This window comes from Mustelus asterias, chromosome 13 (genome assembly GCF_964213995.1).
Source record: "Mustelus asterias chromosome 13, sMusAst1.hap1.1, whole genome shotgun sequence".
Classification (NCBI taxonomy): domain Eukaryota; kingdom Metazoa; phylum Chordata; class Chondrichthyes; order Carcharhiniformes; family Triakidae; genus Mustelus; species Mustelus asterias.
In genome coordinates, this window is record NC_135813.1 from 31,363,768 (window position 1) to 31,388,214 (window position 24,447).

The 24,447-nt window shown below is 44.8% G+C and overlaps 1 protein-coding gene across 10 annotated transcripts in view; it reads right to left on the reverse strand.

Annotated features, from left to right (window-relative positions):
* Positions 1-24,447, reverse strand: part of tncb (tenascin Cb) — a 360,962-nt gene that overhangs the window by 128,527 nt on the left and 207,988 nt on the right. For 8 of the 10 annotated variants that reach the window (XM_078226655.1, XM_078226653.1, XM_078226654.1 and 5 more), the window contains exon 1: positions 23,201-23,558. The exons of 1 other annotated variant lie outside the window; for it this stretch is intronic. The gene's annotated coding sequence lies outside the window, so the exon portion shown is untranslated. Of the gene's footprint in view, positions 1-21,492; positions 21,587-23,200; positions 23,559-24,447 lie in introns of those variants that run through there. One more of the 10 variants, XM_078226648.1, reaches the window with a different exon arrangement.

Genomic DNA, 24,447 nt, shown 5'->3' on the forward strand with positions numbered 1-24,447 from the left:
TGGTGGTGTTCCCATCTTACATTAACAGAGGGAAAACAGGCAATGTTTTGATGTGATTAGATAGGCAGAACGAACCAGTAGCATGAGACCATTTTGACTGTGAGTGTATTTGGGGACTTATGAATATGCCATCATGGAAGAATGTTGGTATAATTTACATTAAAATGTTATTATTAAATTAAATTTAGCTCACAGGGGCTCCAGTCCACAGCTGGGAAATGAATTAATACAGCATCAATCCAGATTTCTTGCGAGAGTGGAGATTTGTTAAGAACATCTCTGTAAACACTGACACACAAAGATGTTGGACCGGGTCGATTTGTTTGCACTCAGCAGGGGTTAGTTCCTGGAGATCCCTCATCCAGAACAACAGCCGGATTGATTCTTGAATCAGCTGGAAAATCCCTTGACACACTAAGCTGCAAGGGGGGGTTAAAGTTCAACAACTTAGTTTCCTGTCCTTCTCAAACTTAAGGGTACAAAGGAACACTTTAGTCCAGGCCAGTCTGGAAGAAGGAAATCAAACTTAAAGAGAGAAGAGTTTCCTCAGATTCAAGACAGATGGATAGAATCTCCTAGTCTGAGAATGGCATTGATTCTGTGGGGACAGTGGGACAGTGTGACATTCTCGTTACTTTGTGTTGCGTGAAGTATTATGAAAATAAATTAATCGGGTGGCACAGTGGTTGGCACTGTTGCCTCACAGCTCCAGGGACCTGGGTTCAATTTGGGTCACTGCCTGTGCAGAGTCTGCACGTTCTCCATGCGCCTTCCTCTGGGTGTTCCGGTTTTCACCCACAGTCCAAAAGACGTGCTGGTTAGGTGGATTTGCCATGCTAAAATTCCCCCTCAGTGTACCCGAACAGGCGCCGGAGTGTGACGACTAGAGGATTTTCACAGTAACTTCATTGCAGTGTTAATGTATGCCCACTTGTGACTAAGGTGCCAAGGACCCAGGTTCAATTCTGGCCTCAGGTCACTGTGTGGAGTTTGCACGTTCTCCCCGTGTCTGTGTGGATTTTCTCCGGGTGTTCCGGTTTCCTCCTACAGTTCAAAGATGTGCGGGTTAGGTTGATTGGCCATGATAAATTGTCCCTTAGTGACAGAGGGATTAGCAGGGTAAAAATATAGGGATATGGTGGGATAGTTGTCGGTGCAAGTGGACCAAATGGCCTCCTTCTGCACTGTAGGGATTCCAATTCGGATATATGACCAACAAAGTCTTGCATTTAAAAACACATTCACATAGCTTGGTTTGATTCCATTAACAATACATGAATCTGTGGAAAGACTTTATCAATAGATGCAACATACTTGATTTGGAAACACTTGTAAACATTCTTGATTTATAATCAATATTGTGTCACACTTAACACAAAACAGCTTCATCAGTTCAATACATGCAGTAACTTTCATGCCATTGCCAGTTACCAGACTAAAAGCTCATTACTCTATGCGGGCTGCGGTGTTATCTCTACTTTCCAATTCATTCCCACAAAATGAATTGCGAACCAAATGACATTACAGTGTGTGCAATGTTTAGGCATTAAATTAATTTCAGGGACATGGATTTTCTTCCAATTTTGAACACATGTTTGGAAACTTATAGTTGCTTGGTCTCAGTTTCTTTGGGTAAGGAAATATAGATATATATATATCTGCATGCATAGTTATAGGATTATGTTTGGGTGGGTTTCAGGGATGCGGTTCATCCAAGCTGCAACAATTATGCCAATTTCATACAAAACCTTATATTCCTGCAGCAACACACTTTCTCTGCAACAAAAACCCCCCACCAGAGAAAAATCAGCACACACAAAATATTCCACCATTGCTAAGTAACTATCAAAACACAAGGTATCATGCTCACTCGAATATTACACAGATCCTAGTTAAAACTTGCCAAAGATGAGCTATTATGGAGGAGAATTCTTACACATGTTCCTGACATAATTAAAGATAATTGCAGTCTTTAAAATGTCACCTTTGCTTCCAGCAAATAGCTCAGTTTAGTCACTGCCCCACGGACCTCAAAACATATTCTGAAACAGATGTACACTAATTCTTGTGCAGACAAATGATGCAAACCAACGAAAACTTAAGAAATGGGTTAGAGTAATGAATACTTGTATATAAGGATCTACACTTCAGAACATATGGGGAATGGTATGATTCATCAACTAATTGATGCAAATTATTTACTATACATTTACAGGCTTAAAATCCTATTTCTTTTAGATCACAAAGACACTAGCACAAAAGTTCAATATAACTATGCAATATGGTGGCACAGTGGTTAGCGCCGCTGCCTCACAGCATCAGGGACTTAGGTGACTGGGTATGTGGAGTTTGCATGTTCTCCCCGTGCCTGTTTCCTCCAGGTGCTCCTGTTTCCTCCCACAGTCCAAAGATGTGCAGGTTAGGTGGATTGGCCGTGCTAAAATTGCCCCCTAGTGTCCCAAGATGTGTAGGTGAGGGGGAAATTAGCCATGGTAAATGCATGGGCTTCCTGAGATAGGGCAGGGAGTGGGGTGGGCCTGGGTAAGATGCTCTTTTGGAGAGTTGGTGCAGACTTGATGGGCTGAATGGTCTCTTTCTGCACTGTAGGGCTTCTATGGTACTGTCTGTATGGCCAACTTTCAATGTTCTTAACCACAAAGAGAATCATTATTAAATATGGATGTCACATTTTTGCTCCCACCCTTATACCTCTATTGAGACATCATCCGCATCTGTTCTTGGGCATCTAAAAGGATTATAGACCTGTTAAACTGTTGTCTTTCCTCAGAGCACAACGTGGCCCCTGAGTTGGCCGTAGGGCTTACTGGAGAGATTGTCGCTATAGCTTCATGCTAAGTGTATCTGTGGAAATTTCTTCTTGCATCATCTCCCTTAGAGATTGAAAGAATCTGCCTTGCATTAGGTAGTCAATGTGTTTCTGGTTAGAGGTAGAGATCAATAAATCACTCCAACTGACACAAAAGCCAAATACCAAAGATGCTGGAAATCTAAATGCTGGAAATTCTCGGCAGGCCAGGCACCGCTATCACTTTTCTCATTCACTCCTCCTTTCTCTGTCTCTGCCCTTCCTGAATACATGTTCACATCTTGAACCAGTTCAGAAAGTCATGGGCCTGAATTCTGTTTCTCCTCACTGATGTTGCCTGGTGGTTGAGCAATTCCAGCATTTTCTCTTTTTCAGGGCTGGATTTTCATCATCAAGACGGAGTGGCGGGACTCGGGAGAATTCCCAGCTCGGCCTGCCTGCTTGGGGAGAGAGTGGGCCTGAAAGGATGGGGTTTTCGTTGCTATGTGGTGGGAAGTGAGGGAGAGGATGGCAGTCGGGCTAGCTGAGCTGGGAAATGGTTTGGTAGCGGCTGCACGGGCTGCCAGATGCCGAGGTCGGCTGTTTAAGAGACCTGCCTCGCCACTGTGAGGCTTCATCCCAGTTATAACAAAAAAAGATAGGCTCTTTTCAGCCCTCACACCCCCTTGCTCCCACACACTCCCCATGCCCCATCCACCCCCTATGGCCTCTTGTGCCCTCAATGGCCTCACATGCCCCTTTTGTCAAGATATAGTCCTCAAAACAGCTCCTCTGAACCATGCCACCATGCTGAGGAACGCCCATCCCCCCAAACAACCCTCACATTCGACCACACAACAATGAAAAGCCCACCCTTTCAGACCCACATTCCCCAGGCAGACAGCCCGAGCTGGGAATTTTTCCGACTCCCACTGCCATTTGCTATTTCATAGAATCTTACAGTGCAGAAAGAGGCCATTCGGCCCATTGAGTCTGTACCGACCACAATCCCACCCAGGCCCTATCCCCATAACCCCATGCATTTACCCTAGCTAGTCTCCCTGACACTAAGGGACAATTTAGCATGGCTAATCCATTTAACCTGCACATCTTAGGACTGTGGGAGGAAACCGGAGCACCCAGAGGAAACCCAAGCAGACACGGGGAGAATGTGCAAACTCCACACAGAGAGTGACCCAAGCCGGGAATTGAATCTGGGTCCCTGGCGCTGTGAGGCAGCAATGCTAAACACCGTGTCGCCCCACCTATTTGCCTAGATAACATCAAGGACTATATGTCAAAAAGTAATTAACTGGCTGGGAAATGTCTGAGGATGTGTTTTATAAATTCAAGGCTTTCTCTAAATTTGTCAAGCTAAAAATGAGTTTGCCTCTGTTTAGGGTTCAGGGGTCACGCGTTGCACAGAAACCTTCTGCTGCCTCTTCATTTGCCTGGTTGTAGCTTGGAGCTGAATGTGATCCGTGCTACTGTCTGGCTGAAGGCCCAAAATGGGGGCCTAGCAGTGAGCATCTCAAGTACGTGTTCCAACTAGCCTGCATATCTTTAAGGCGGGTAGCCTCTCTTAAAGGGGAACTGTACTCAGTAGAAAGAAGCATTTTCAAATTTGATTCTTGGGATGTGGGGCATCTACAGAATGACCAGCAATTATTGCCCATCCCTAATTGCCCTTGAGAAGGTGATGTTGAGCCATTTCTTGAACTGCTGCAGTCCATGTGGTGCAGCAACATCGCAGTGCATTTTTCTGTAGTGCTTTCGTACTACAGGGGCTTGCTGGGCTATTTCAGAGGGCATTTCAGAATCAAACGCACTGCAGTGGCTCGGGTAAGGACGACAGATTTCCTCACCATAATCGGTTATTGAATTGGAGGGGTTGTGAGATTTGGGGGATCGAGCTTATTCCTCAGTTGTGACAGCTGGGGGAATTTCAATTCAATCATTTAATAAATTTGGAATAAAACACTTATCTCATTATTAATGATCATGAAACTACCTAATTGTCATAAACACCCAGCAAGTTCACGAATACTTTCAACCTACATTGCTGGAAAGGCTATGCCCCCATCACTCACCCAGCAGCACTTGCTGGCATTCAGGTCTCTTGCCCCACATCCAGATACCCCACTGCACCCTCACATACACTTCAATGATGCCAGCCTCATGCCCAATTCCAGCTGCTTCCACATAGCTCCAGCTATTCAGTTGTGGCAGACGTCACCCAAATCCAGCGCTAGAAAATCACTGACATTCTGCCCTCTCTCATGCGAGACATGCTTGCACGTAACCACTGTGAGAAAGAGCAGAGCTGGTGGGGGACAAGGATGCCTATACCACGTGAGTCCTGTGGAGCAGATTGTTCCTCTCGTTTCAGAGCAGAGCAATGACAGTGGCTCTGCATCACAGAGAATTTTGGGCGTGATTTAAAAAAAAAATCATTCCTGGGACATGGGCGTCGCTGACTGGCCAGCACTTATTGTCCATCCCTAGTTGTCCTTGGAGGGCAATTGAGAGTCAACCACATTGCTGTGGCTCTGGAATCACATGTAGGTCAGACCAGAGTAAGGATGGCAGATTTCCTTCCCTAAAGGACATTAGTGAACCAGATGGGTCTTTCTGACGATCGACAACGGTTTCATGGTTATCAGCAGATTCTTAATTCCAGATTTTTTTTATTGAATTCAAGTTCCACCATTTGCTGTGGCGGGATTCAAACCGGGGTCCCCAGAACATTAGTTGATTTTGGAATTAATAGTCTAGCAATAATACCCTGCTAATCCCCCTGAAAATAAGGGACAATTTAGCATGGCCAATCACCCTAACCTGCACATCTTTGGACTGTGGGAGGAAACTGGAGCACCCGAAGGAAACCCATGCAGACACAGGGAGAATGTGCAAACCCCACACAGACAGTGACCGGAGGCTGAAATTGAACCCAGGTCCCTGGCACTGTGAGGCAGCAGTGCCAACCACTGTGCCGTCCTTTTGAGCTTTTGTGTGGATATATCACCAAGTCCTCTGCCCACCTGTGAGGGCACAGTAAGAAGTCCCACAACACCAGGTTAAAGTCCAACAGGCTTATTTGGAATCTAGAGCTTTCAGAGCGCTGCTCCTTCATCAGGTGAGTGAGGGTGTAGCAACACTCTGCAAAATCCAACAAACCACCGCAACACCTCTGCAATGCTTCTAAGTTTTCCAGAAATCTGACAATTGCATAATTTAATCTAATTCACTTTATCTGCAGAATGGGTGTGCCTCACCCTATAATTAACACTAGCAGTGGGTCCCTTTGGCAACAATATGTCTGTTGTTCTGTGAGTGACGTGTGTAGGCATCGAGTGGGCATCCGTGGCCCAAGTTTGAAAATCAGTCACAGCAGCAACCTGAGGTCAGGATATGACTAGTTGGGAAGCTTATGACACACACACACACACACCCACACACTGCACTCCTACACGAGTGCCCTTCCCATCCTGGATGATGCCAAAAGCACTGTGCTCCTCGCATGGGGCGCTTCCCACTTCCATAGCTCCAGCTGCAACCCTGCCAGGGAGCCGGTTTTTTAGGCCGCAATGTCCATAGAAGATGGACATCACAATGCATATTGTGGTCCAATACCTTTAACCAGAACTAGTACCGTAGTAATGACGTGGCTTTAAGTGTTTAAGTACACGGCATGGTGGCATAGTGGTTAGCACTGCTGCCTCACAGTGCCAGGGACCCGGGTTCAATTCCTAGCTTGGGTCACTGTCTTTGCAGAGTTTGCACATTCTCCCCATCTCAGCGTGGGTTTGCTCCGGTTTCCTCCCACAGTCCAAAGATGTGCGGGTTAGGTGAGACTAAGTCCTGGGAATCACAATGTTGGCAAGTACCAGGAATTGGTCACAGAGGAGAAATCGCCATAAAAGTAGTCAACCTAATGAGGATCACCCATACGACAATTTGAACTAAGAACTCCTGTTAGCTGTGCCCGAGTAGAAAACCCAATCGTCCAACACCAATGGTGGCACAGTGGTTAGCACTGTTGCCTCACAGTGCTAGGGACCCGGGTTCGATCCCAGTCTTAGGTGACTGTGTGGAGTTTGCATGCTCTCCCCATGTCTGCGTGGGTTTCCTTCGGGTGCTCTGGTTTCCGCCCACAGTCCAGAGATGTGCTGCTTCTGTGCAGTGGCCATGCTAAATCGCCCCTTAGTGTCAGGGGGATTAGTAGGGTAAATATGTAGAGTTATGGAGGATTGGGTGGAATTGTTGTTGGTGCAGCCTTGATAGGCTGAATGGCCTTCTTCTTTTCTGTAGGGATTCTATGATGAGTTATTAAAACTCAGCCCAACAAATTATGCTGTCGTTAGAGTAACTTCAATGAACCAGTGAAACAAGCCATCTACTTGCTATTTAGATAGGAAAACTTGTTACTAGTTTACTAAACTATTACTATGTCTGAACTACAACACAATACATTTGCAGCTTTTACGTGAGGCACAATGGTTTCCTGTTCTACGTTATGTTTGGCGGAGGTTTCGCCACTTTCTCTGAGGCAAACTTTAATTTATTTTACATCTTGCCAACTGCCCTCTTTCAGCTGGTCCGATTAGTGTTAAGGAGCACAGCTGCATGTGCAGGTTGCCAATCTGAACGCTTTAACGCAAAAAAAACTGCCAAACCCGGTTTGTGCTAATGTGAGTTGGCCGTGGCTTTTTGAACTGTAATGCTATTTGACAGCTGTCACATTGAGGAAGGACTAACAGGGGATGAACAGGGGACTCCCTCAGTTAGCTGTGTTTTATAAAGTGGCCCAGTGGTTGGGCAACCAATCGCGTTTCAAACCCACAAGATCGTGGGTGCGCCTTGAAGAAAGCTGCTTGGAGTAAAGTAAATGGGGGGCTGGTTTCCACCTTTATGCTCCATTAACCAGTTCCATTCCTGCATGTCACACCGGAGCTCAATGTCTAACAGAGGAGCTAAAGAGAAAAATTATATGAGTGTCCACTCTCTCTATGATGCCCGCATCCTGAGAATGAAAGAAAACAAAAAAATCCTCTCATTGTACTGAATTAAAAAAAATATATATGTGCACCGTCTCTTTTTATGGATTGCACTAACGTACTCATCAGCTTCATTTTATTGGCTTTGAAGAGTTCTTTTTTAAAGTTTATTTATTTGTTAGTGTCACAAGTAGGCTTACATTAACACTGCAATGAAGTTACTATGAAAATCCCCCAGTTGCCACACTCCGGCACCTGTTCGGGTACATAGAAGGAGAATTTAGCATGGCCAATGCATCTAACCAGCACGTCTTTCGGACTGTGGGAGGAAACTGGAGCACCCGGAGGAAGTCCACGTAGACATGCGGAGAATGTGCAGAGTCCGAACAGTGGGTGACCCAAGCCGAGAATCGAATCCTGGTCCCTGGCGCTGTGAGGCAGCAGTGCTAACCACTGTGCCAAGACAGGTCGCCACTTGAAACAAAACTTGTTCCTTCGCTCCGCAGATACAAAGTCACCTGCTGCATCTTTGCTGATGTTGTTGTTGCTTTAAAGATAAATAAATATCTTCCGGCCGCTTCTCTCCCTGTTTCAATTGCACCTCCCTGGTTGAGATGGTCAAACATTGCGACAACCAAGGACTGGAGTTAAGAGATGTGCAAGTGATCTAGCTCAGCTATTCACCGGATAAATCTGCTGACCCACTAGAGAAACATTTTAACGGAGCATTGTTCTAATGTTAATCTAACATGAATGGAAAGAAAACTGGATATCTCCATTCCCATGCCAACTGTTCTTAATTAGATTCGACATTGCAGACACTGAATCGAGCCAGATGGCAAAAACAGATTGTGGCATGGTTAGCTTTTAAATAATTAATTGGTGCCCAGAATCAAATTTCCTTGACTACAAACTTTACGAACATTTTCATTAATTAACTCTGTCACCATGACGGCGACTCTTCGGAGGGGCATCCCTTGACTTTGAAGAGGATGAAGTGAAAGGCGGCATTCGCTGGAAATGCATCTGGACTCCATTACAATCTCTCACAACTCACTCAGAATTACCATTCCATGCCCGGAGCTGCGAAAACCGTAGCCTCGGGTTGGATTGTCATCAGAATTATTTGCAGGTCCTTCATTCCTTCAGACACAACAATGTACCTGCCATTGTTACACCGGTCTATGGCTGAGCTGCTGTGACAGCCAAGAGCCCTCAAACAGACCTTTTCAATCTAATTGTCACTGCGCTTCTGTTTTTTTGAAAATATATAATTCTGCTGTCGGTTCTTCAGGATGCGCATATGGTACCTTGGAAAACCAGTAAATCTGACAAGAATATAAAACTAGACTGACAGAAGCAGAGCTCCATCCTGCACATTCATTTCTCTTTATTCTGATGGCCTAGTGGTATAATCGCTAAACTATTAATCCAGAAACTCAGTTAATGTTCTGGGGACACGTGTTCGGAATCCTGCCATAGAAGATGGTGGAATTTGAATTCAATTAAAAAAAACCTGGAATTAAGAATCTATTGATTGACGATTGTCGGAAAAACCTATCGTGTTCTTTGGGGAAGGAAATCTGCTGTCCTTACCTGGTCTGGCCTACATGACTCCAGAGCCACAGCAATGTGGTTGGCTCTCAAATGCCCTCAGGCAACTCAGAATGGGCAATGAATGTTGGCCAGCCAGTGACACCCATGTCCCACGAATGAATCAAAAAAAATATCGCTGACAAGGCCAGCATTTGTTGCCCATCCCTTATTGCCCTTGAACTGAGTGGCTTGCTGGGTCATTTCAGAGGACAGTTGAGAGTCAACCACATTGCTGTGGTTCTGGAGTCACATGTGGGTCAGACTGGGCAAGGATGGCTGATTTCCTTTCCAAAGTGAACGAAATGAGTTTTTACAACCATTGATGATAGTTTCACAGCCACCACAACTGAGAATAGATTTAAATTTCAGATTTTTTAATAAACTGAATTTATATTCCACCAGTTGCATTGATGAAATTTGAACTCATGTCTCCAAAGCCTGGGTCCATTGATACTAGTCCAGTGACATTACCATTGGAGGAATCACACAAAAATGAGCGGTAAAATAACGGATTCTTTATCTGAAGATAAGACAATGTAGATATAATGGTAGCTGGGAGGCTACATAGACACGACTGACCTGTCGGACTGCTGCTATGTCGTGTCCATAGAGTCCTGGGATTAGACATCACATCCCCACTTGTCGTGGGTAATTATGGATAGCAATTTAAAATATGTCTCCTTATAGGTACATGTACATCACAAAATCTTTGCAGCCTCTCCTCTACCCCCCAGATTTATGATTCCAGAGCCTAAGGGCACTCTGATCCCACTTTCTTCCTACTATGGGTTTCATTCCATTCTCATCTGAATTCATAGGGCAACAGCCCTCCCCTCTCAATGTTCATGTCGGTAACCCTTTATCCCCTCTCTATCTGCTGCTCCACAGTTAGCATCAGAATTCCTGCCCATGGCATAGTTCCATCCTCTGCAGCAGTGTCAGGTAGGAGCCAGGAACCAGGGGATGGAACTTGTTAATTGGATGTTAAATTGTGTTCAGCTGATGGGTATAAATTGAGGAAACTCATCAGTGCTCTAACAAGGGTGTAGTGGTAATGTCGCTGGACCAGTAATCCAGAGAGGAGGGCATGTGGCGTCATGGTAGCGTCCCTGTCACTGAACCAGAAGCTCTGGGTTCAAGTCCAACCGAGGCATGGTACATTGGGGAAACCATGCAGACGCTGCGACAACGGATGAATGAACACCGCTCGACAATCACCAGGCAAGACTGTTCTCTTCCTGTTGGGGAGCACTTCAGCGGTCAGGGGCATTCGGCCTCTGATATTCGGGTAAGCGTTCTCCAAGGCGGCCTTCACGACACACGACGGCGCAGAGTCGCTGAGCAGAAATTGATAGCCAAGTTCTGCACACATGAGGACGGCCTCAACCGGGATATTGGGTTCATGTCACACTATCTGTAATCCCCACAGCTTGCCTGGACCTGCAGAGTCAGACTGGCTGTCCTGTCTGGAGACAATACACATCTCTTTCACCTGTCTTAATGCTCTCTCCACTCACATTATTTGTATCTTAAAGACTTGATCAGCTGTAAGTATTCGCATTCCAACCATTATTCTGTAAATTGAGTTTGTGTCTTTATGTGCCCTGTTTGTGAACAGAATTCCCACTCACCTGAAGAAGGGGGCTTAAGGCTCCGAAAGCTTGTGGCTTTTGCTACCAAATAAACCTGTTGGACTTTAACCTGGTGTTGTTAAACTTCTTACTGTGTTCAAGTCCAACGCCAGGACTTGTTGGCCACAGAAGGAGCATTCATAACACGGTTCAATTGGCTGATAATCAGCTCAAGAATCCTTCCACCACTTCCCCACTATTCCCCAATGTGTAAAACAGTGTGGGTGTGAAGATATACTAAAATAAAAAGTAATCGAGAGGCCCAAGCTGATGATCTGGGAATACAGATTCAAATCCTACCAATTGAATTTAAATTAAAATAACATCTGGAATATGAAGCTTGCCTCAATAATAATGACCATGAAATGATCATTGGTTGTTGTAAAAACCCATCTGGTTCACGGATGTCCTTTAGGGAAGGAAATCTGCCATCCTTACCCAGTTTTGCCAACATGTGACTCCAGGCCCTCAATGTGGTTGATTTTTAACTGTCCTCTGAAATGGCCTAGCAAGCCACTCAGTTTAAGGGCAATTAGGAATGGGCAACAAATGCTGGCCTCGCCAGCAGGAGGTGCATGCTATGTAAAATATCTCTGGATGGCACGGTGGCACAGTGGTTAGCACTGCTGCCCCACAGCGCCAGGGACCTGGGTTTGATTCTCGACTTGGGTGACTGCGTGTGTGGAGTTTGCACATTCTCCCCGTAGCTGCGTGGGTTTCTTCCGGGTGCTCCGGTTTCCTCCCGCAGTCGGAAAGGCGTGCTGGTTAGGTGTATTGGCCATGCTAAATTCTCCCTCCGTGTACTCGAACAGGTGCCGGAGTGTGGCGACTAGGGGGTTTTCACAGTAACTTCATTGCAGCGTGAACTACTTGTGACTAATAAATAAACTTTATTTTAAGTTGCTCCATCATGTCAGGGCAAATATGTGGGGTTACATGGAAAGGGCCTGAGTCGGGTTGCTGTCAGTGAAGGCTCAATGGGCTGAATGGCCTTTTTCTGCACTGTAGGGATTCAATGAAATCAAAGCTTGTAAGTAAATAAAGACTAGGCTTCAGTTCTAGTCCACAATATTTGGCAATCTAAGTCCAAACTGAACTGGCAGTGATATTAAGTTTCAGCTCTGAACACGAGCAGCTGGACATGCTCTTCAATGGAGAGACTGTCAATGTGAAAGGTGCACTGTTATGTGAAATGAGTTATTCTGCAATGAAAGGCAGGAAGTGGTTTATGCGGAAGAATATAACAGTGGTTTGAGTTGCCCTGGGAGTGGAGTGGGTGGGTTTTGTGACACTGCTGGAATACATCGAGATGGCAGCAAGGGCCAAGGCAGCTGGACTATTATGGGTTGTGGGTTTCCGTCTTTGTGGCTAACTTCCATGAGTGGTGACCACATGAGAGAGAGAGAGAGATGGGGGATAGACAGCAGGAATTGCAATGACTGGAAAAGGACACAGATTAGACTGTAGTAGGAGGAATCGTAGGGTAGTTAGGACAATTAGGAGTCTTGAGAAAAGAAGCAGTAATGAGAAAGGGACAAGAACAATAGCTCAAGAAATGTAAATGCAAAGGTAACTTTAGAAAAAAACAGCCAACAGTGGGGACTGCATTCTATTTCAGATGAAACAAGGCACCTCTATTGAGCCAGTACTTGGGCTGGTGATGGTTAATGTCGTAGAAGATATTAACCATCGCCTTCACTCCATGACTTTCAAGCATGACATACTAACATACAAAACAGCAGAAAAAGTAGGCCATTCGGCCCCTCGGGCCTGCTCTGCCATTTGATAGGATCATGGCTGATCTGTCTGTGTTTCACGTTCTACATTACCATCTACCCCCAATAACCCTCGATTCACTTGCCCGACAAGAATTTGTCCACCTCAGCCTTAACAATATTCAATGGTCCCACCTCCACTGCTTTCTGAGGCAGAGTTCTGTAGTCGCACAACACACTCAGAGACAAATTTTTCTCTTCACCTCTGTCGTAAAAGGGCAACCTCGAATTTAAAAAAAAATTAATTTATGGGATGTGGGCATCACTGGCTCGGCCAGCATTTATTGCCCATCCCTAGTTGCCCTTCAGAAGGTGGTGGTGAGCTGCCTTCCTGAACCCCTGTAGTCCCTGAGGTGTAGGTAAATCCACAGTGCTGTTAGGAAGGGGTTTCCAGGACTTTGACCCAGCAACAGTGAAGGAACAGCGATATATTTGCAAGTCAGGGTGGTGGGGTGACTTTAAGGTGATATTCCCCAAGTATGTGCTGTGCTTGTCCTTCTAGATGGTAGTGGTCATGGGTTTGGAAGGTGTTGCCAAAGGAATCTTGGTGAGTTCCTGCAATGCATCTCGTAGATGGTATACACAGCTACCACTGTTCGTCAGTGGTGGAGGGATTGAATGTGTGTGAAAGGGGTAGCAGTTCTGACCTGATGATGGAAGGGAGGCCACTGATGAAGCAGCTGCAGATGGTTAGGCCTAGGACACTACCATGAGGAACTCCTACGGAGATATCCTGGAGCCGAGATGACCTCCAGCCACCGCAACCATCTTCCTTTGTGCCAGGTATGACTAAAACCAGCGGAGAGCTTTCCCTGTTTCCTATTGATTCCAGTTTTGCTGGGGCTCCTTGATGCCATACTCGGTCAAATGCTGTCTTGATATTAAAGGCAGTCATTCTCACCTCACCTCTGGCATTCAGTTTTTTTGTCCATGTTTGAAACAAGATTGTAATAAGATCTGGAAGTCAGTGACACTGGCGGAACCCAAGCTAAGTGTCTGTGGGCAGTTTATTAGAACAAAGAACAAAGAAAATTACAGCACAGGAACAGGCCCTTTGGCCCTCCAAGCCTGCACCGACCATGCTGCCCGACTGAACTAAAACCCCCTACCCTTCCGGGGACCATATCCCTCTATTCCCATCCTATTCATGCCCCTTAAAACTCACTATTGTATCTGCTTCCACTACCTCCCCGGGCAGCGAGTTCCAGACACCCACCACCCTCTGTGTAAAAAAACTTGTCTCGTACATCTCCTTTAAACCTTGCCCCTCGCACCTTAAACTTGTGCTCCCTGTAATTGACTCTTCCAACCTGGGAAAAAGCTTCTGACTATCCACTCTGTCCATGCCCCTCATAATCTTGTCGACTTCTATCAGGTCGCCCTTCAACCTCCGTCGTTCCAGTGAGAACAAACCAAGTTCCTCCAACCTCTCCCCATAGCTAATGCCCTCCATACCAGGCAACATTCTGGTAAATCTTTTCTGTACCCTCTCCAAAGCCTCCACATCCTTCTGGTAGTGTGGTGACCACAATTAAACACTATATTCCAAGTGCAGCCTAACTAAGATTCTATAAGGCTGCAACATGACTTGTCAATTTTTAAACTCAATGCCTTGGACAATGAAGCATGCCACATGCCTTCTTGACTACCTTCTCCACCTCCGTTGCCACTTTCAGTGACCTGTGTACCTATACACCCAGATCCCTCTGTCTATCAATACCCTTAATGGTTCTGCCTTAATTGGTGAGTAAGTGCTGCTTGATAGTACTGTTGATGACCCCTTCCATCATTTTGCTGATGATTGAGAGTAAACTAATAGTAATTGTCTAGCTGGATTTGTCCTGTTTCTTGTGTACAGGACATACCTGGGTAATTTTCCACATTACTGGGTAAATGTCAGTGTTGTAGCTGTACTGGAAGAGCTTGGCTAGGGGTGCAGCAAGTTCGAGAACACATGTCTTCAGTACTATTGCCGGAATATTGTCAGGACCGAAAGCCTTTGCATTACCCGATGCCTTCAGCCGTTTCTTCATATCGTGTGGAGTGAATCGAAATGGCTAAAGATTGACATCTGTGATGCGGGGAACCTCTGGAGGAGGCCGAGATGGATCATTGGCACTTCTGGCTGAAGATTGTTGCAAATGCTTCAACCTTATTTTTGCACGGATGTGCTGGGCTCCTCCATCATTGAGGATGAGGATATCTGCATAACCTCCTCCTCTAGTGAGTTGTTTAATTGTCCATCACCATTCATGGCTGGATATGACAGGGTTGCAGAGCTTAGACCTAATCTATTGGTTGTGGGATCGCTTTGCTCTGTCTATTACTTGCTGCTTATTTGCATGCATTTGGTCCTGTGTTGTAGCTTCACCAGCTTGACACTTCATTTGTATGTATGACTGGTGTTGCTCTTGGCATGCCCTCCTGCACTCTTCATTAAACCAGGATTGATACCTGGCTTGGTAAAGGTAGGATGGGGGATGTGCCGGGCCATGAGCTTATAGATTGTGGTTGAGCTGATAATGGCCCACACCGCTTCATGGATGCCCAATCTTGAGTTGCTAAATCTGTTCAAAGTCTATTCCATTTAACACTGTGGTAGTGCCACACAACACGAGGGAGGGTATCCTCAATGTAAAAATGGGTCTTTGTCTCCACAAGGATTGTGCGGTGGTCACTCCTACCGATGCTCTCATGGACAGATGCATCTGTGGCAGGTAGGTTGTTAAGGGTGAGGCCAAGTATGTTTTTCACTCTTGTTGGCTCCGTCACCATGTGCCTCAGCCACAGTCCAGCAGTTATGTCCTTTAGAACCTGGCCAACTCAGTCTATGGTGGTACTACCGAGCCACTCTTGTTGATGAATGTTGAAGTCCTCCACTCAGAGTACATTCTGCGCCCTTGCCACCTTCATCAAGTGGTGTTCAACATGGAGGAGTTCTGATTCATCAGTTGAGGAGGGGCAGTAATGGAAATCAGCAGGAATTTTCCTTGCCCTGTTGGACCTGGTGCCATGAGACTGCATGGTGTCCAGAGTCGATGTTTAGTCAACTCCTAGGGCAACTCCTTCCCGACCATATACCATTCTGCACAAACCTCTGCTGGGTCATTCCTGCCGGTGAGATAGGAATAGTGATGGTGGTATCTGGGACATTATCTGTAAGGTATGATTCCATGAGTTTGACTATGTGAGGTGTTGCCTTAATTATTCTGTGATGCAGCTCTCCCAATTTCAGCACAAGCCCCCAGATGTTACTAAGGAGGACTTTGCAGGGGTTTTAAAACAGTGCCCCTTGCTTCTGGATTCACCCACAAGAGAAAATACCATTTCTACCCCCATCTTGTCATGACCGTTCAAGAGCTCATGCACTTTAATCAAGTTATTCTTCTTTTAAACTCCAGTGGAAACAAACTCATGTCTGTCCAACCTTTCCACAGAAGGCAACCAGCTCATTCCAGGAAATGAACATTTCTGTACCCTTGTCAAGTTAATGCCTGGATAGAGTGGACGTGGGGAAGATGTTGCAGATGTTGCAGAAAACTGCTAGGTTTCAAGTGTTGATTTGATTATTTCTAGCGAGGTTCCAGAAAATCATCCCCAATCAATGTCCTGAAAAATAATACAGGTGGACTGTGCTTTTCTGATGGGATAAACCTCACAAAAGATACTTGCAGACATCCAAACAAATGAAAATCATTTGAACAAAAAAAATCTACATGCCATCCTTCCACTACCACCAGCCCCCTTCCTCTCTTGAAACAAATAGAAAGGAGGGATTCTGCCATTTTGAATTGGAAGTAAGCACATACATCTGAATGTGAGTTAAGACTGGTTCCCGGGGATACATGCCAAATGAGGATTGAGTCAGGATTCTGGCCTGAACTCTCACTTTCCTTGAACTGTGAACCAAGCAATCTCTCTGTCCTTGGTACTAAATGTGCAACTGTAGTCATGAATGCAAATATTTCTTTTGTAATGCTTTATTTAATGTGGCCCCTTTCCTCAGTTTTCACGGAGTCTGTTGATTTCTTTTACCAGCTTATATATTTTTTCTTCTTTCGTGTTAATGAGAATCGTAGCAAAAAAAATGTCCGATCTCGCATAATTATTTGTCACTGGGTGTTCTCAACCCGCAAAAAGGAATTCTAGAATTGCCAAAAGCACAATTTTAGAGATGATACTGGATATTATTCCTACTCTCTTTGTATATGGCAAAAAATGTATCTGGTGTGGCCTTACTAATCATTTCAATGAAACCTGGTCCAACTTCTGCTGAGAGAACGTGATTAAACTGTGCAAAATCACACTATTGGCATCAGCAAACAATGCAATCAATGCTTCAGTGTCAGTGTTGGGACGGAAGTGTGTCTGCTGCGATTGTGCTTTCACTCCCCTTTTTAAGCTGGTTAGATTGAGTGTACAGTTCCCCCTGTTCTATCCCTATTCTGCTTCAGTTTGAACTCTGTTGTACATTTTATATCTAACTTACGTGATTAATCGGTCAGGGCATTGAGTATAGGAATTGGAAAATCATGTTATAACCGTGTAAGACTTTGGTTAGGCCGCATTTGGAGTATTGTGTACAATTCTGGTCGCCACACTACCAGAAGGATGTGATCGCATTGGAAAGGATGCAGAAGGGATTTACCAGGATGTTGCCTGGTTTAGAGGATATGGACTATGAAGAAAGGTTGAACAAACTTGGATCTTTTTCATTGGAGCGTCTGAGGATGAGGGGGGACCTGATAGAGGTTTACAAGATTATGACAGGCTTGGGTAGAGTGGCTAGTCAGAGTCTTTTTCCCAGGGTCAAAGGGTCAATTACTCGGAGGCATAGGTTGAGAGTGAGAGGGGGAAAGTTTAAAAGCGATGTAAGGGGCAAGTTTTTTCACACAGAGGGTGGTGAATGCCTGGAACGCGCTGCCGGAGGAGGTGGTGGAAGCAGATTCTATAACAACGTTCAAGAGGCATCTGGATAGATACATGAATAGGTAGAGAATAGAGGGATATGGACTATGTAGAGGTAACAAAATATTAGATTAGAGAGGCATCTGTGTTGGCACAGACTTGGTGGGCCGAAGGGCCTGTTCCTGTGCTGTACTGTTCTTTGTTCTCTTCATTGTTAATTCTCTCATTTCCATGTGTGCTGAAACTTTATTTAGAGTTTTTTTTACAATCCTTTAAAATATCTGCTCCATGCTTCTTCTCTGACTTCCAGCTCTTTCTACAGTTTGTTTATTTTTCCCTGTCTCCACACCCAGGCTTAACGGATCAAGCACAGTGAGCATCAAGAATAAACAGACTCACATAATTAAATACAGAATAAGTGAATGCTACCAACCCTAACTACAGCAGTATTGTACTGTCCCGAGTACAGGATTGTCTTTTACATGGCAAGATTCACTGGCCGGAAAGTAGACCTGGATTTTTGAGCCACACTGCAGTCAGGAATGGAAGTGAATCAAGTCCAAGAATACTGGTACCAGCTAGTGTGCCATTTTCCCCACCCTTGTTCCCAGTGTCAGCCAGCCCCCGGGGAACAAATTAGGCTTGTTCAAAGCCTTGTTAATGGTAATTAGTGGAGGCCATTTGGCATTTTCCAGTCAGTCTCCAAGTTCCAGATGCAATGTGAGCACAATTCAACTGCCTGGAAGTGGGCACCCAATGGCAGGTCAGGGTGCCAGCACTCCAGGAAGACCTCCAGGCTCTCCCTGGTCCTTGGGTGCAGATGCTGGAAACCTGTAGAAGGATTCCCCCACTCCTCTCATAGTGGTGGCCTGGCCGTTTTATCTATTTTTAAATTAATTTTAAAAAACTTGCTGAGAGGGTGCTTTCATTTTGGAACCTGTCTCCGTGCCAGTTAAAGGGGAAGCCCTGGCAAACATTTCCCACAAGATCCCCCAGGACTGGTCCAGGATCTCAAAACAGTCCTGGCTTCTGTTTCCCATTCTCAAAGTGAAAATTCAGCCTACAGAAGCAGCAAGAGTAGGAATCTTTTCCCCTGCTGTTAATCTGCTTCAGATAATTGCCTATAGGTCTCCACCAGAGCTTTCTTGTTGAATTCATTCTCAACCCTCACCCCTCTCTATCTCTGTCACCTCCTGCAAAGCAACAACCCACTGAGATCTGTATGTTTTTTTGGAGACTTGCGCATCCCCATTCTTAATTGCCCCACCACTGGCGGTGGTGCCTTCAGCTCCTGAGGTCATACACTCTGGAATTCTTTACCTCCATCTGTCTGCCATGCCTGTCACCAGTTTCCTCTTAAGAATTTCCGTAAAAGCTGCCTTATCAACCAAAATCTTGGTTACCTGTCCTCATGTCTCATTATGCAACTCAACATCTAATTCTCATAGATCACGGAATCCCTCCAGTGCAGAAAGAGGCCACTCGGCCCATTGAGATCACACCAACAATCCCACCCAGACCTCATCCCCAAAACCCCACTTTTTATCCTTCCAATCCTCCCAACTAAGGGGCAATTCAGTGTGGCCAATCAACCAAACCCGCACATCTTTTTCACAAGGGATTTTCACAGTAACTCCATTGCAGCGTTAATGTAAGCCTACTTGTGACACCAATAAACTTTAAAAGTTTTGGAATGTGGGAGGAAACCGGAGCACCTGGAGGATACCCATGCAGACACGGGGAGAACGTGCAAACTCCACACAGACACCTGAGGCCATAATTGAACCTAGGTCCCTGGTGCTGTGAGGAAGCAGCTCTAACCACTGTGGCACCGTGTGCCCTATTTGGTGATGTTCCTGATGATGCCAATTGGCTGGATGGCCAATGTGAACCAGATAAGTGGCAATGATGTGGGTTTCAATCCCCATTCTGAATGGGGTGAATTTGGGACCTACTTCCTTGCGCTGCCATGATCATGGTGCTGTGGTTTGGACCTGCCTTTGGGCAGCGATCTCAAGAAGAAGAAAGAGAAGGGATATGTAGCTATTTTTTAAGAAGCTATTTAGCTGGTAGAATGTGTATATAATAGTGACCAAGAAATGTAATATAAGTGCATTTATACAATCTACACATTTGTTACTAATCATTCGTACGGTGATCGGGACTAATCATACTAGTCCCTAGTATGACTAGTAGGTTATACTAGTGATGACACTAGTATGTGTTATCATGCTAGTTACACAATTACTTGTGACGAATTTCAGATTGTTGGCTACAAATGGCCTTCCTTCCAGATAGAGAAGATTCACAGGAATGTGTGACATTAATATGACTATGTGCCAATTTATAAACTGAGCTCCATTCACGCAGCAGATGCTTTATTTAGATTTCAGCCGTACACCAACAATTCCACGAAACCGATTAAATTTATGCTGGAGCGGAAACTGATACAATCAAATGTCAGTATCACAGCAACCACACCTCGCCAACTTTCTTTTCCCCGGATGATTTGCCCATCACGAAAATGTCAGGAATATTGTACTCAGTGAAGTAATTGCACTATTCATAGAATCCCTACAGTGCAGAAGGAGGCCGTTCGACCCATCAAGCCTGCACCGACAACAATCCCACCCAGGCCCAACCCCTTAACCCCAAATATTTACCCTGCTAATCCCCCCTGACACTGAGGGGTAATTTAGCATGGCCAATCAACCTAACCCACACATCTGTGGGGTCTGGGAGGAAACCGGAGCACTCGGAGGAAACCCACGCAAACATGGGGAGAATGTGCAAACTCCACACCGACAGTCACCCAAGGCTGGAATTGAACCCGGGTCCCTGGCGCTGTGAGGCAGCAGTGCTAACAACAGTGCCACCGCGCCACCGCAATGGGACATTGGAATCAGGTCAAATTCTGTTTAAAGCATGAATGCTTCAAATTGCTCGGTACAATGTTAGCAACAAAGGCGTAAACACATTTGTATTAAACTCCTTTGGCCACTATTTCATGCCATTTAAAATAACTTAAAATAGGAAAATACCTTATTTTAAAAAAGGGTTAAAGCATTTGTTAAAGTGGAAGACAATGACCTTCATATAAATATATTTTCATGATTAGCACAGCACAATTTCAAGGATTTTAAATGAAGCAAAATGAACTTTACACTTTAGACAAATGCAGTACTTGTGTGGAGAACAATGACCTGACATTTCCAGCTGAAACAAATACATTTTAAAAAGAACCTCTCAAAATCCCAAGTTACAAGGGCAGGCCTATGTACTCGTTAAGTGCTAACACATTCATCTTAATGTTTTACTGTTACGACTTTCCTCTATTTGAAAGAAACTTCGAAATGATGCCCAAGCGTTTAAAATAAACTGCCACACTGCTGAGGTAAAACATCCGCCAGAGGCATTTTTGCAAACAGAAAACACAAAATGCTTCTTTGTCCTGTCCCATTATTTTTATTAGGTCTTCTCACCCCCATGAGAATTCGGCCATGAAGACAGGCAGGTGAGCTGCCCACAGATGGTGTTTCTCCAAAACTGACCACCAGGAGGTGATGATGTGGAGATGCCGGCGTTGGACTGGGGTAAACACAGTAAGAAGTTTAACAACACCAGGTTAAAGTCCAACAGGTTTATTTGGTAGCAAAAGCCACACAAGCTTTCGAGGCTCTGAGCCCCTTCTTCAGGTGAGTGGGAATTCTGTTCACAAACAGAACTTATAAGACACAGACTCAATTTACATGAATAATGGTTGGAATGCGAATACTTACAACTAATCCAGGAGGTGTGCAGTAGTATCCACCATTCCTTTCAAATGGCCATTGTTCCAGTTTGGGGCACCAGCTATTTGCTATTTCACTAGAATTTCCTGACTGTCTTTGTTTAGAATCACGGGGATGGTCCAGCCAGCGGCTCCCAGCTCTTACAGGCTAGTTTGTTGCCAACACAGTGCCAGTAACCAAACCTCGCCAACTTTTATATACATATGTATATACATATATATGAGAAACAGGACTTGTGAGAAGAAAGCCCAAGAACAACTGTTTTAATTTATGGGCAAAATAAAATGAACCACCTCAGGGAGAAAGGAATAGCAAGGTAAATGAAAAGGGAAAATTTACAAAAGACCAGGATTTTGATGGACATTTGGGTTGAATGAGTTGATGTCATGCAGAATGGCAGGCAGGTGTGCTACCATTGACCTTGGTGCCTTAAGCTAAGAAGAGGAGTTCAGCAGGGGAGGTGTGGGGCAGGGGGTGAAATAAAAGCAGTCGGGATGTCTGCTGCTAATGTTATTCTAAGGGCATGCACGTGATGACAGAATCACTCTCAGACACTTATTTCTTTGCTCACGGTCAGAAAGCTTGTTAATATTTATAAAGTTTAATTTATTTATTGTCATGAGTAGGCTTACATTAACACTGCAATGAAGTTAACGTGAGAATCCCCAATGCTCAATGCCCAGGTTCAGGAGTGGCCGTTTAGGCAAAGTATTAACAGTCAGAGCCCGCGGAACCAGAGCTCCATCCCCTGATTCAAGGGGGAGAGAAAAAAATGGTAAGATCAGGGAAATTGAGAAGGGGAAGGGAAAGAATTCGCGCACGTGAACTGCGATATTAAACAATTTGGGTTCTAATGAAGCTGTCAACCAATGCGAGAGATCAGAGCTGAGGAGCTCTGTCAATATTCAGTAAATACTATGACCAATATGCATCAGTCAAGACAAAAAAAAAATCCCTGGTGATCACTACCACCATTATAACCTGAGCAGTGAGCTGCAACCTTTAACTTACTGCTCTGGCTGCTGTTCCTGCAATACAATCAAAGGGGGGGAATTCCATATCAGCTTTGCCACACATGGGCTTACTTCTAGACAATAAATCTGTCCTTCACCGGGGCAGTGAATCACGGCAAGATTCACTTTGTTCTGAACCGAACTGCCTCTGTGAGCCAGTAGTAACTATTTTAACATTGTCAGTTTTTTTTCAGCTGACAATCGATCTATTCATCCCTTTGAATGGGGAGTTGAATACCAACCTTTTTTTTAAAAAAAAATGGTTTTAGCTATGAAGTCTGCTAATTGCTGAGAACCACTCTGGGGTGAACACAAAGGTGCTTTAACTATCTCCCACTTTGTATAATATCACGTGAAAGATCCCTTTTCGCAGCTTCTGTTAGCTCCACGCACAAACTCGATGGGTATCCTTCACATAATGACAACACCAGGGCTCCCACATAGAAAATATTTGCAATTCAATACAGGGAGAAGAGAATGAATGCATTTCTTTCCTGAAAATTACTGCACCATCAGCATTATTTTAACATACACACAGACACACACACACAAAAATTGTGTGGACTTCAATCAAAATGTCAATAAGATGACCTCTGATTAAGATCATCCATTTGAAATCTCAATTAAATATATCGGCAAAATACATTGAGGTCATGGCAGATTCTATAAAGCAGCTTTCTTACCTTGAATTGTACTGGCTGCGAACCATGCAGTGATCAGACTTAAGAATTCAGCTCCACTACCTACAATGAAACTTGCCCTTCAAGCTTTCTGTTGCAGTCTGTGTTCACATTGGAGAAGCAGCCTGCGTGAAGTCCTAGGGTAGGTGCTCAGGAACAAAGCTAATTCACCCCCTCTCGCACACCTTTCTTCAAACAGCAGGCTGGGGTTAGTCAGGCAAGCGAGCATGCTTTCCGTTTATATAGCATCTCTGAAAACAGTGAACTTTGGCATCATCCCTGTAATGAGATGCCTTCAGGCTGACTCTAAAAGTGATGAATTAAAGCTGCAGCCACTCTGTTCTGCTAGCTTTTTTGGAAAATTGTTTTAACATACCATGTATGGTGAAGGATGAAGTCACTTTAAGGTTTCCGAACACCACCACCCCCCCCACTCCCTCAAGTGACTCAGCTCATAGGGAGATCTCTCATTCCACGTAAAAGTTACAAGACCAATCAGTTACTAGGTAGTCTGGTATCTAATTGCAAAAGGGAATAGGAATCAGGAGAGGTTTTAAAATGAGCTGCTTGCTGCTGAGCTGCTGCAGCAAAGACAGACTTCAGGTTTCTTTTGTTAAAGCTCCAATTACTGCTCTCTGGCTCTCTCATCAGAGGTTTCAGGCAAATGACAGAGGCGGAAACTGGATGACCTAGAAATTATCTCTCCCCGCTCACAAATGAATTATCAAGCAATTACTTAATGGGTCACCTCCTCGATTGCTATCAACGAAGCTTGTTACAGATGTTAACAAAAATCGCATCGCGAATTAGCCTTCAAACACAGGGTCGGCACAGTGGTTAGCACTGCTGCCTCACAGGGCCAGGGACCCGGGTTCGATTCCCGGCTCGATCCCCGGCTTGGGTCACTGTCTGTGTGAAGTTTGCACGTTCTCCCCGTGTCTGCAATGGGTTTCCGCCGGGTGCCCCGGTTTCCTCCCACTGTCAGAAAGACGTGCTGCTTAGGTGCATTGACCATGTGAAATTCTCTCTCAGTGTACCCGAATAGGCGCCGGAACGTGGCGACGAGGGGATTTTCACAGTAACTTCATTGCAGTGTTAATGTAAGCTACTTGTAGCACCAATAAATAAACGCTAAAAACTTAACAATTTGTATCAAACACGATCACTTGCAAAAAATTGAGGATAGAACTTCTGAATATATCAGCAAATGCTTCAATAACTATTATTTAATTATATTTATCAATATGCCA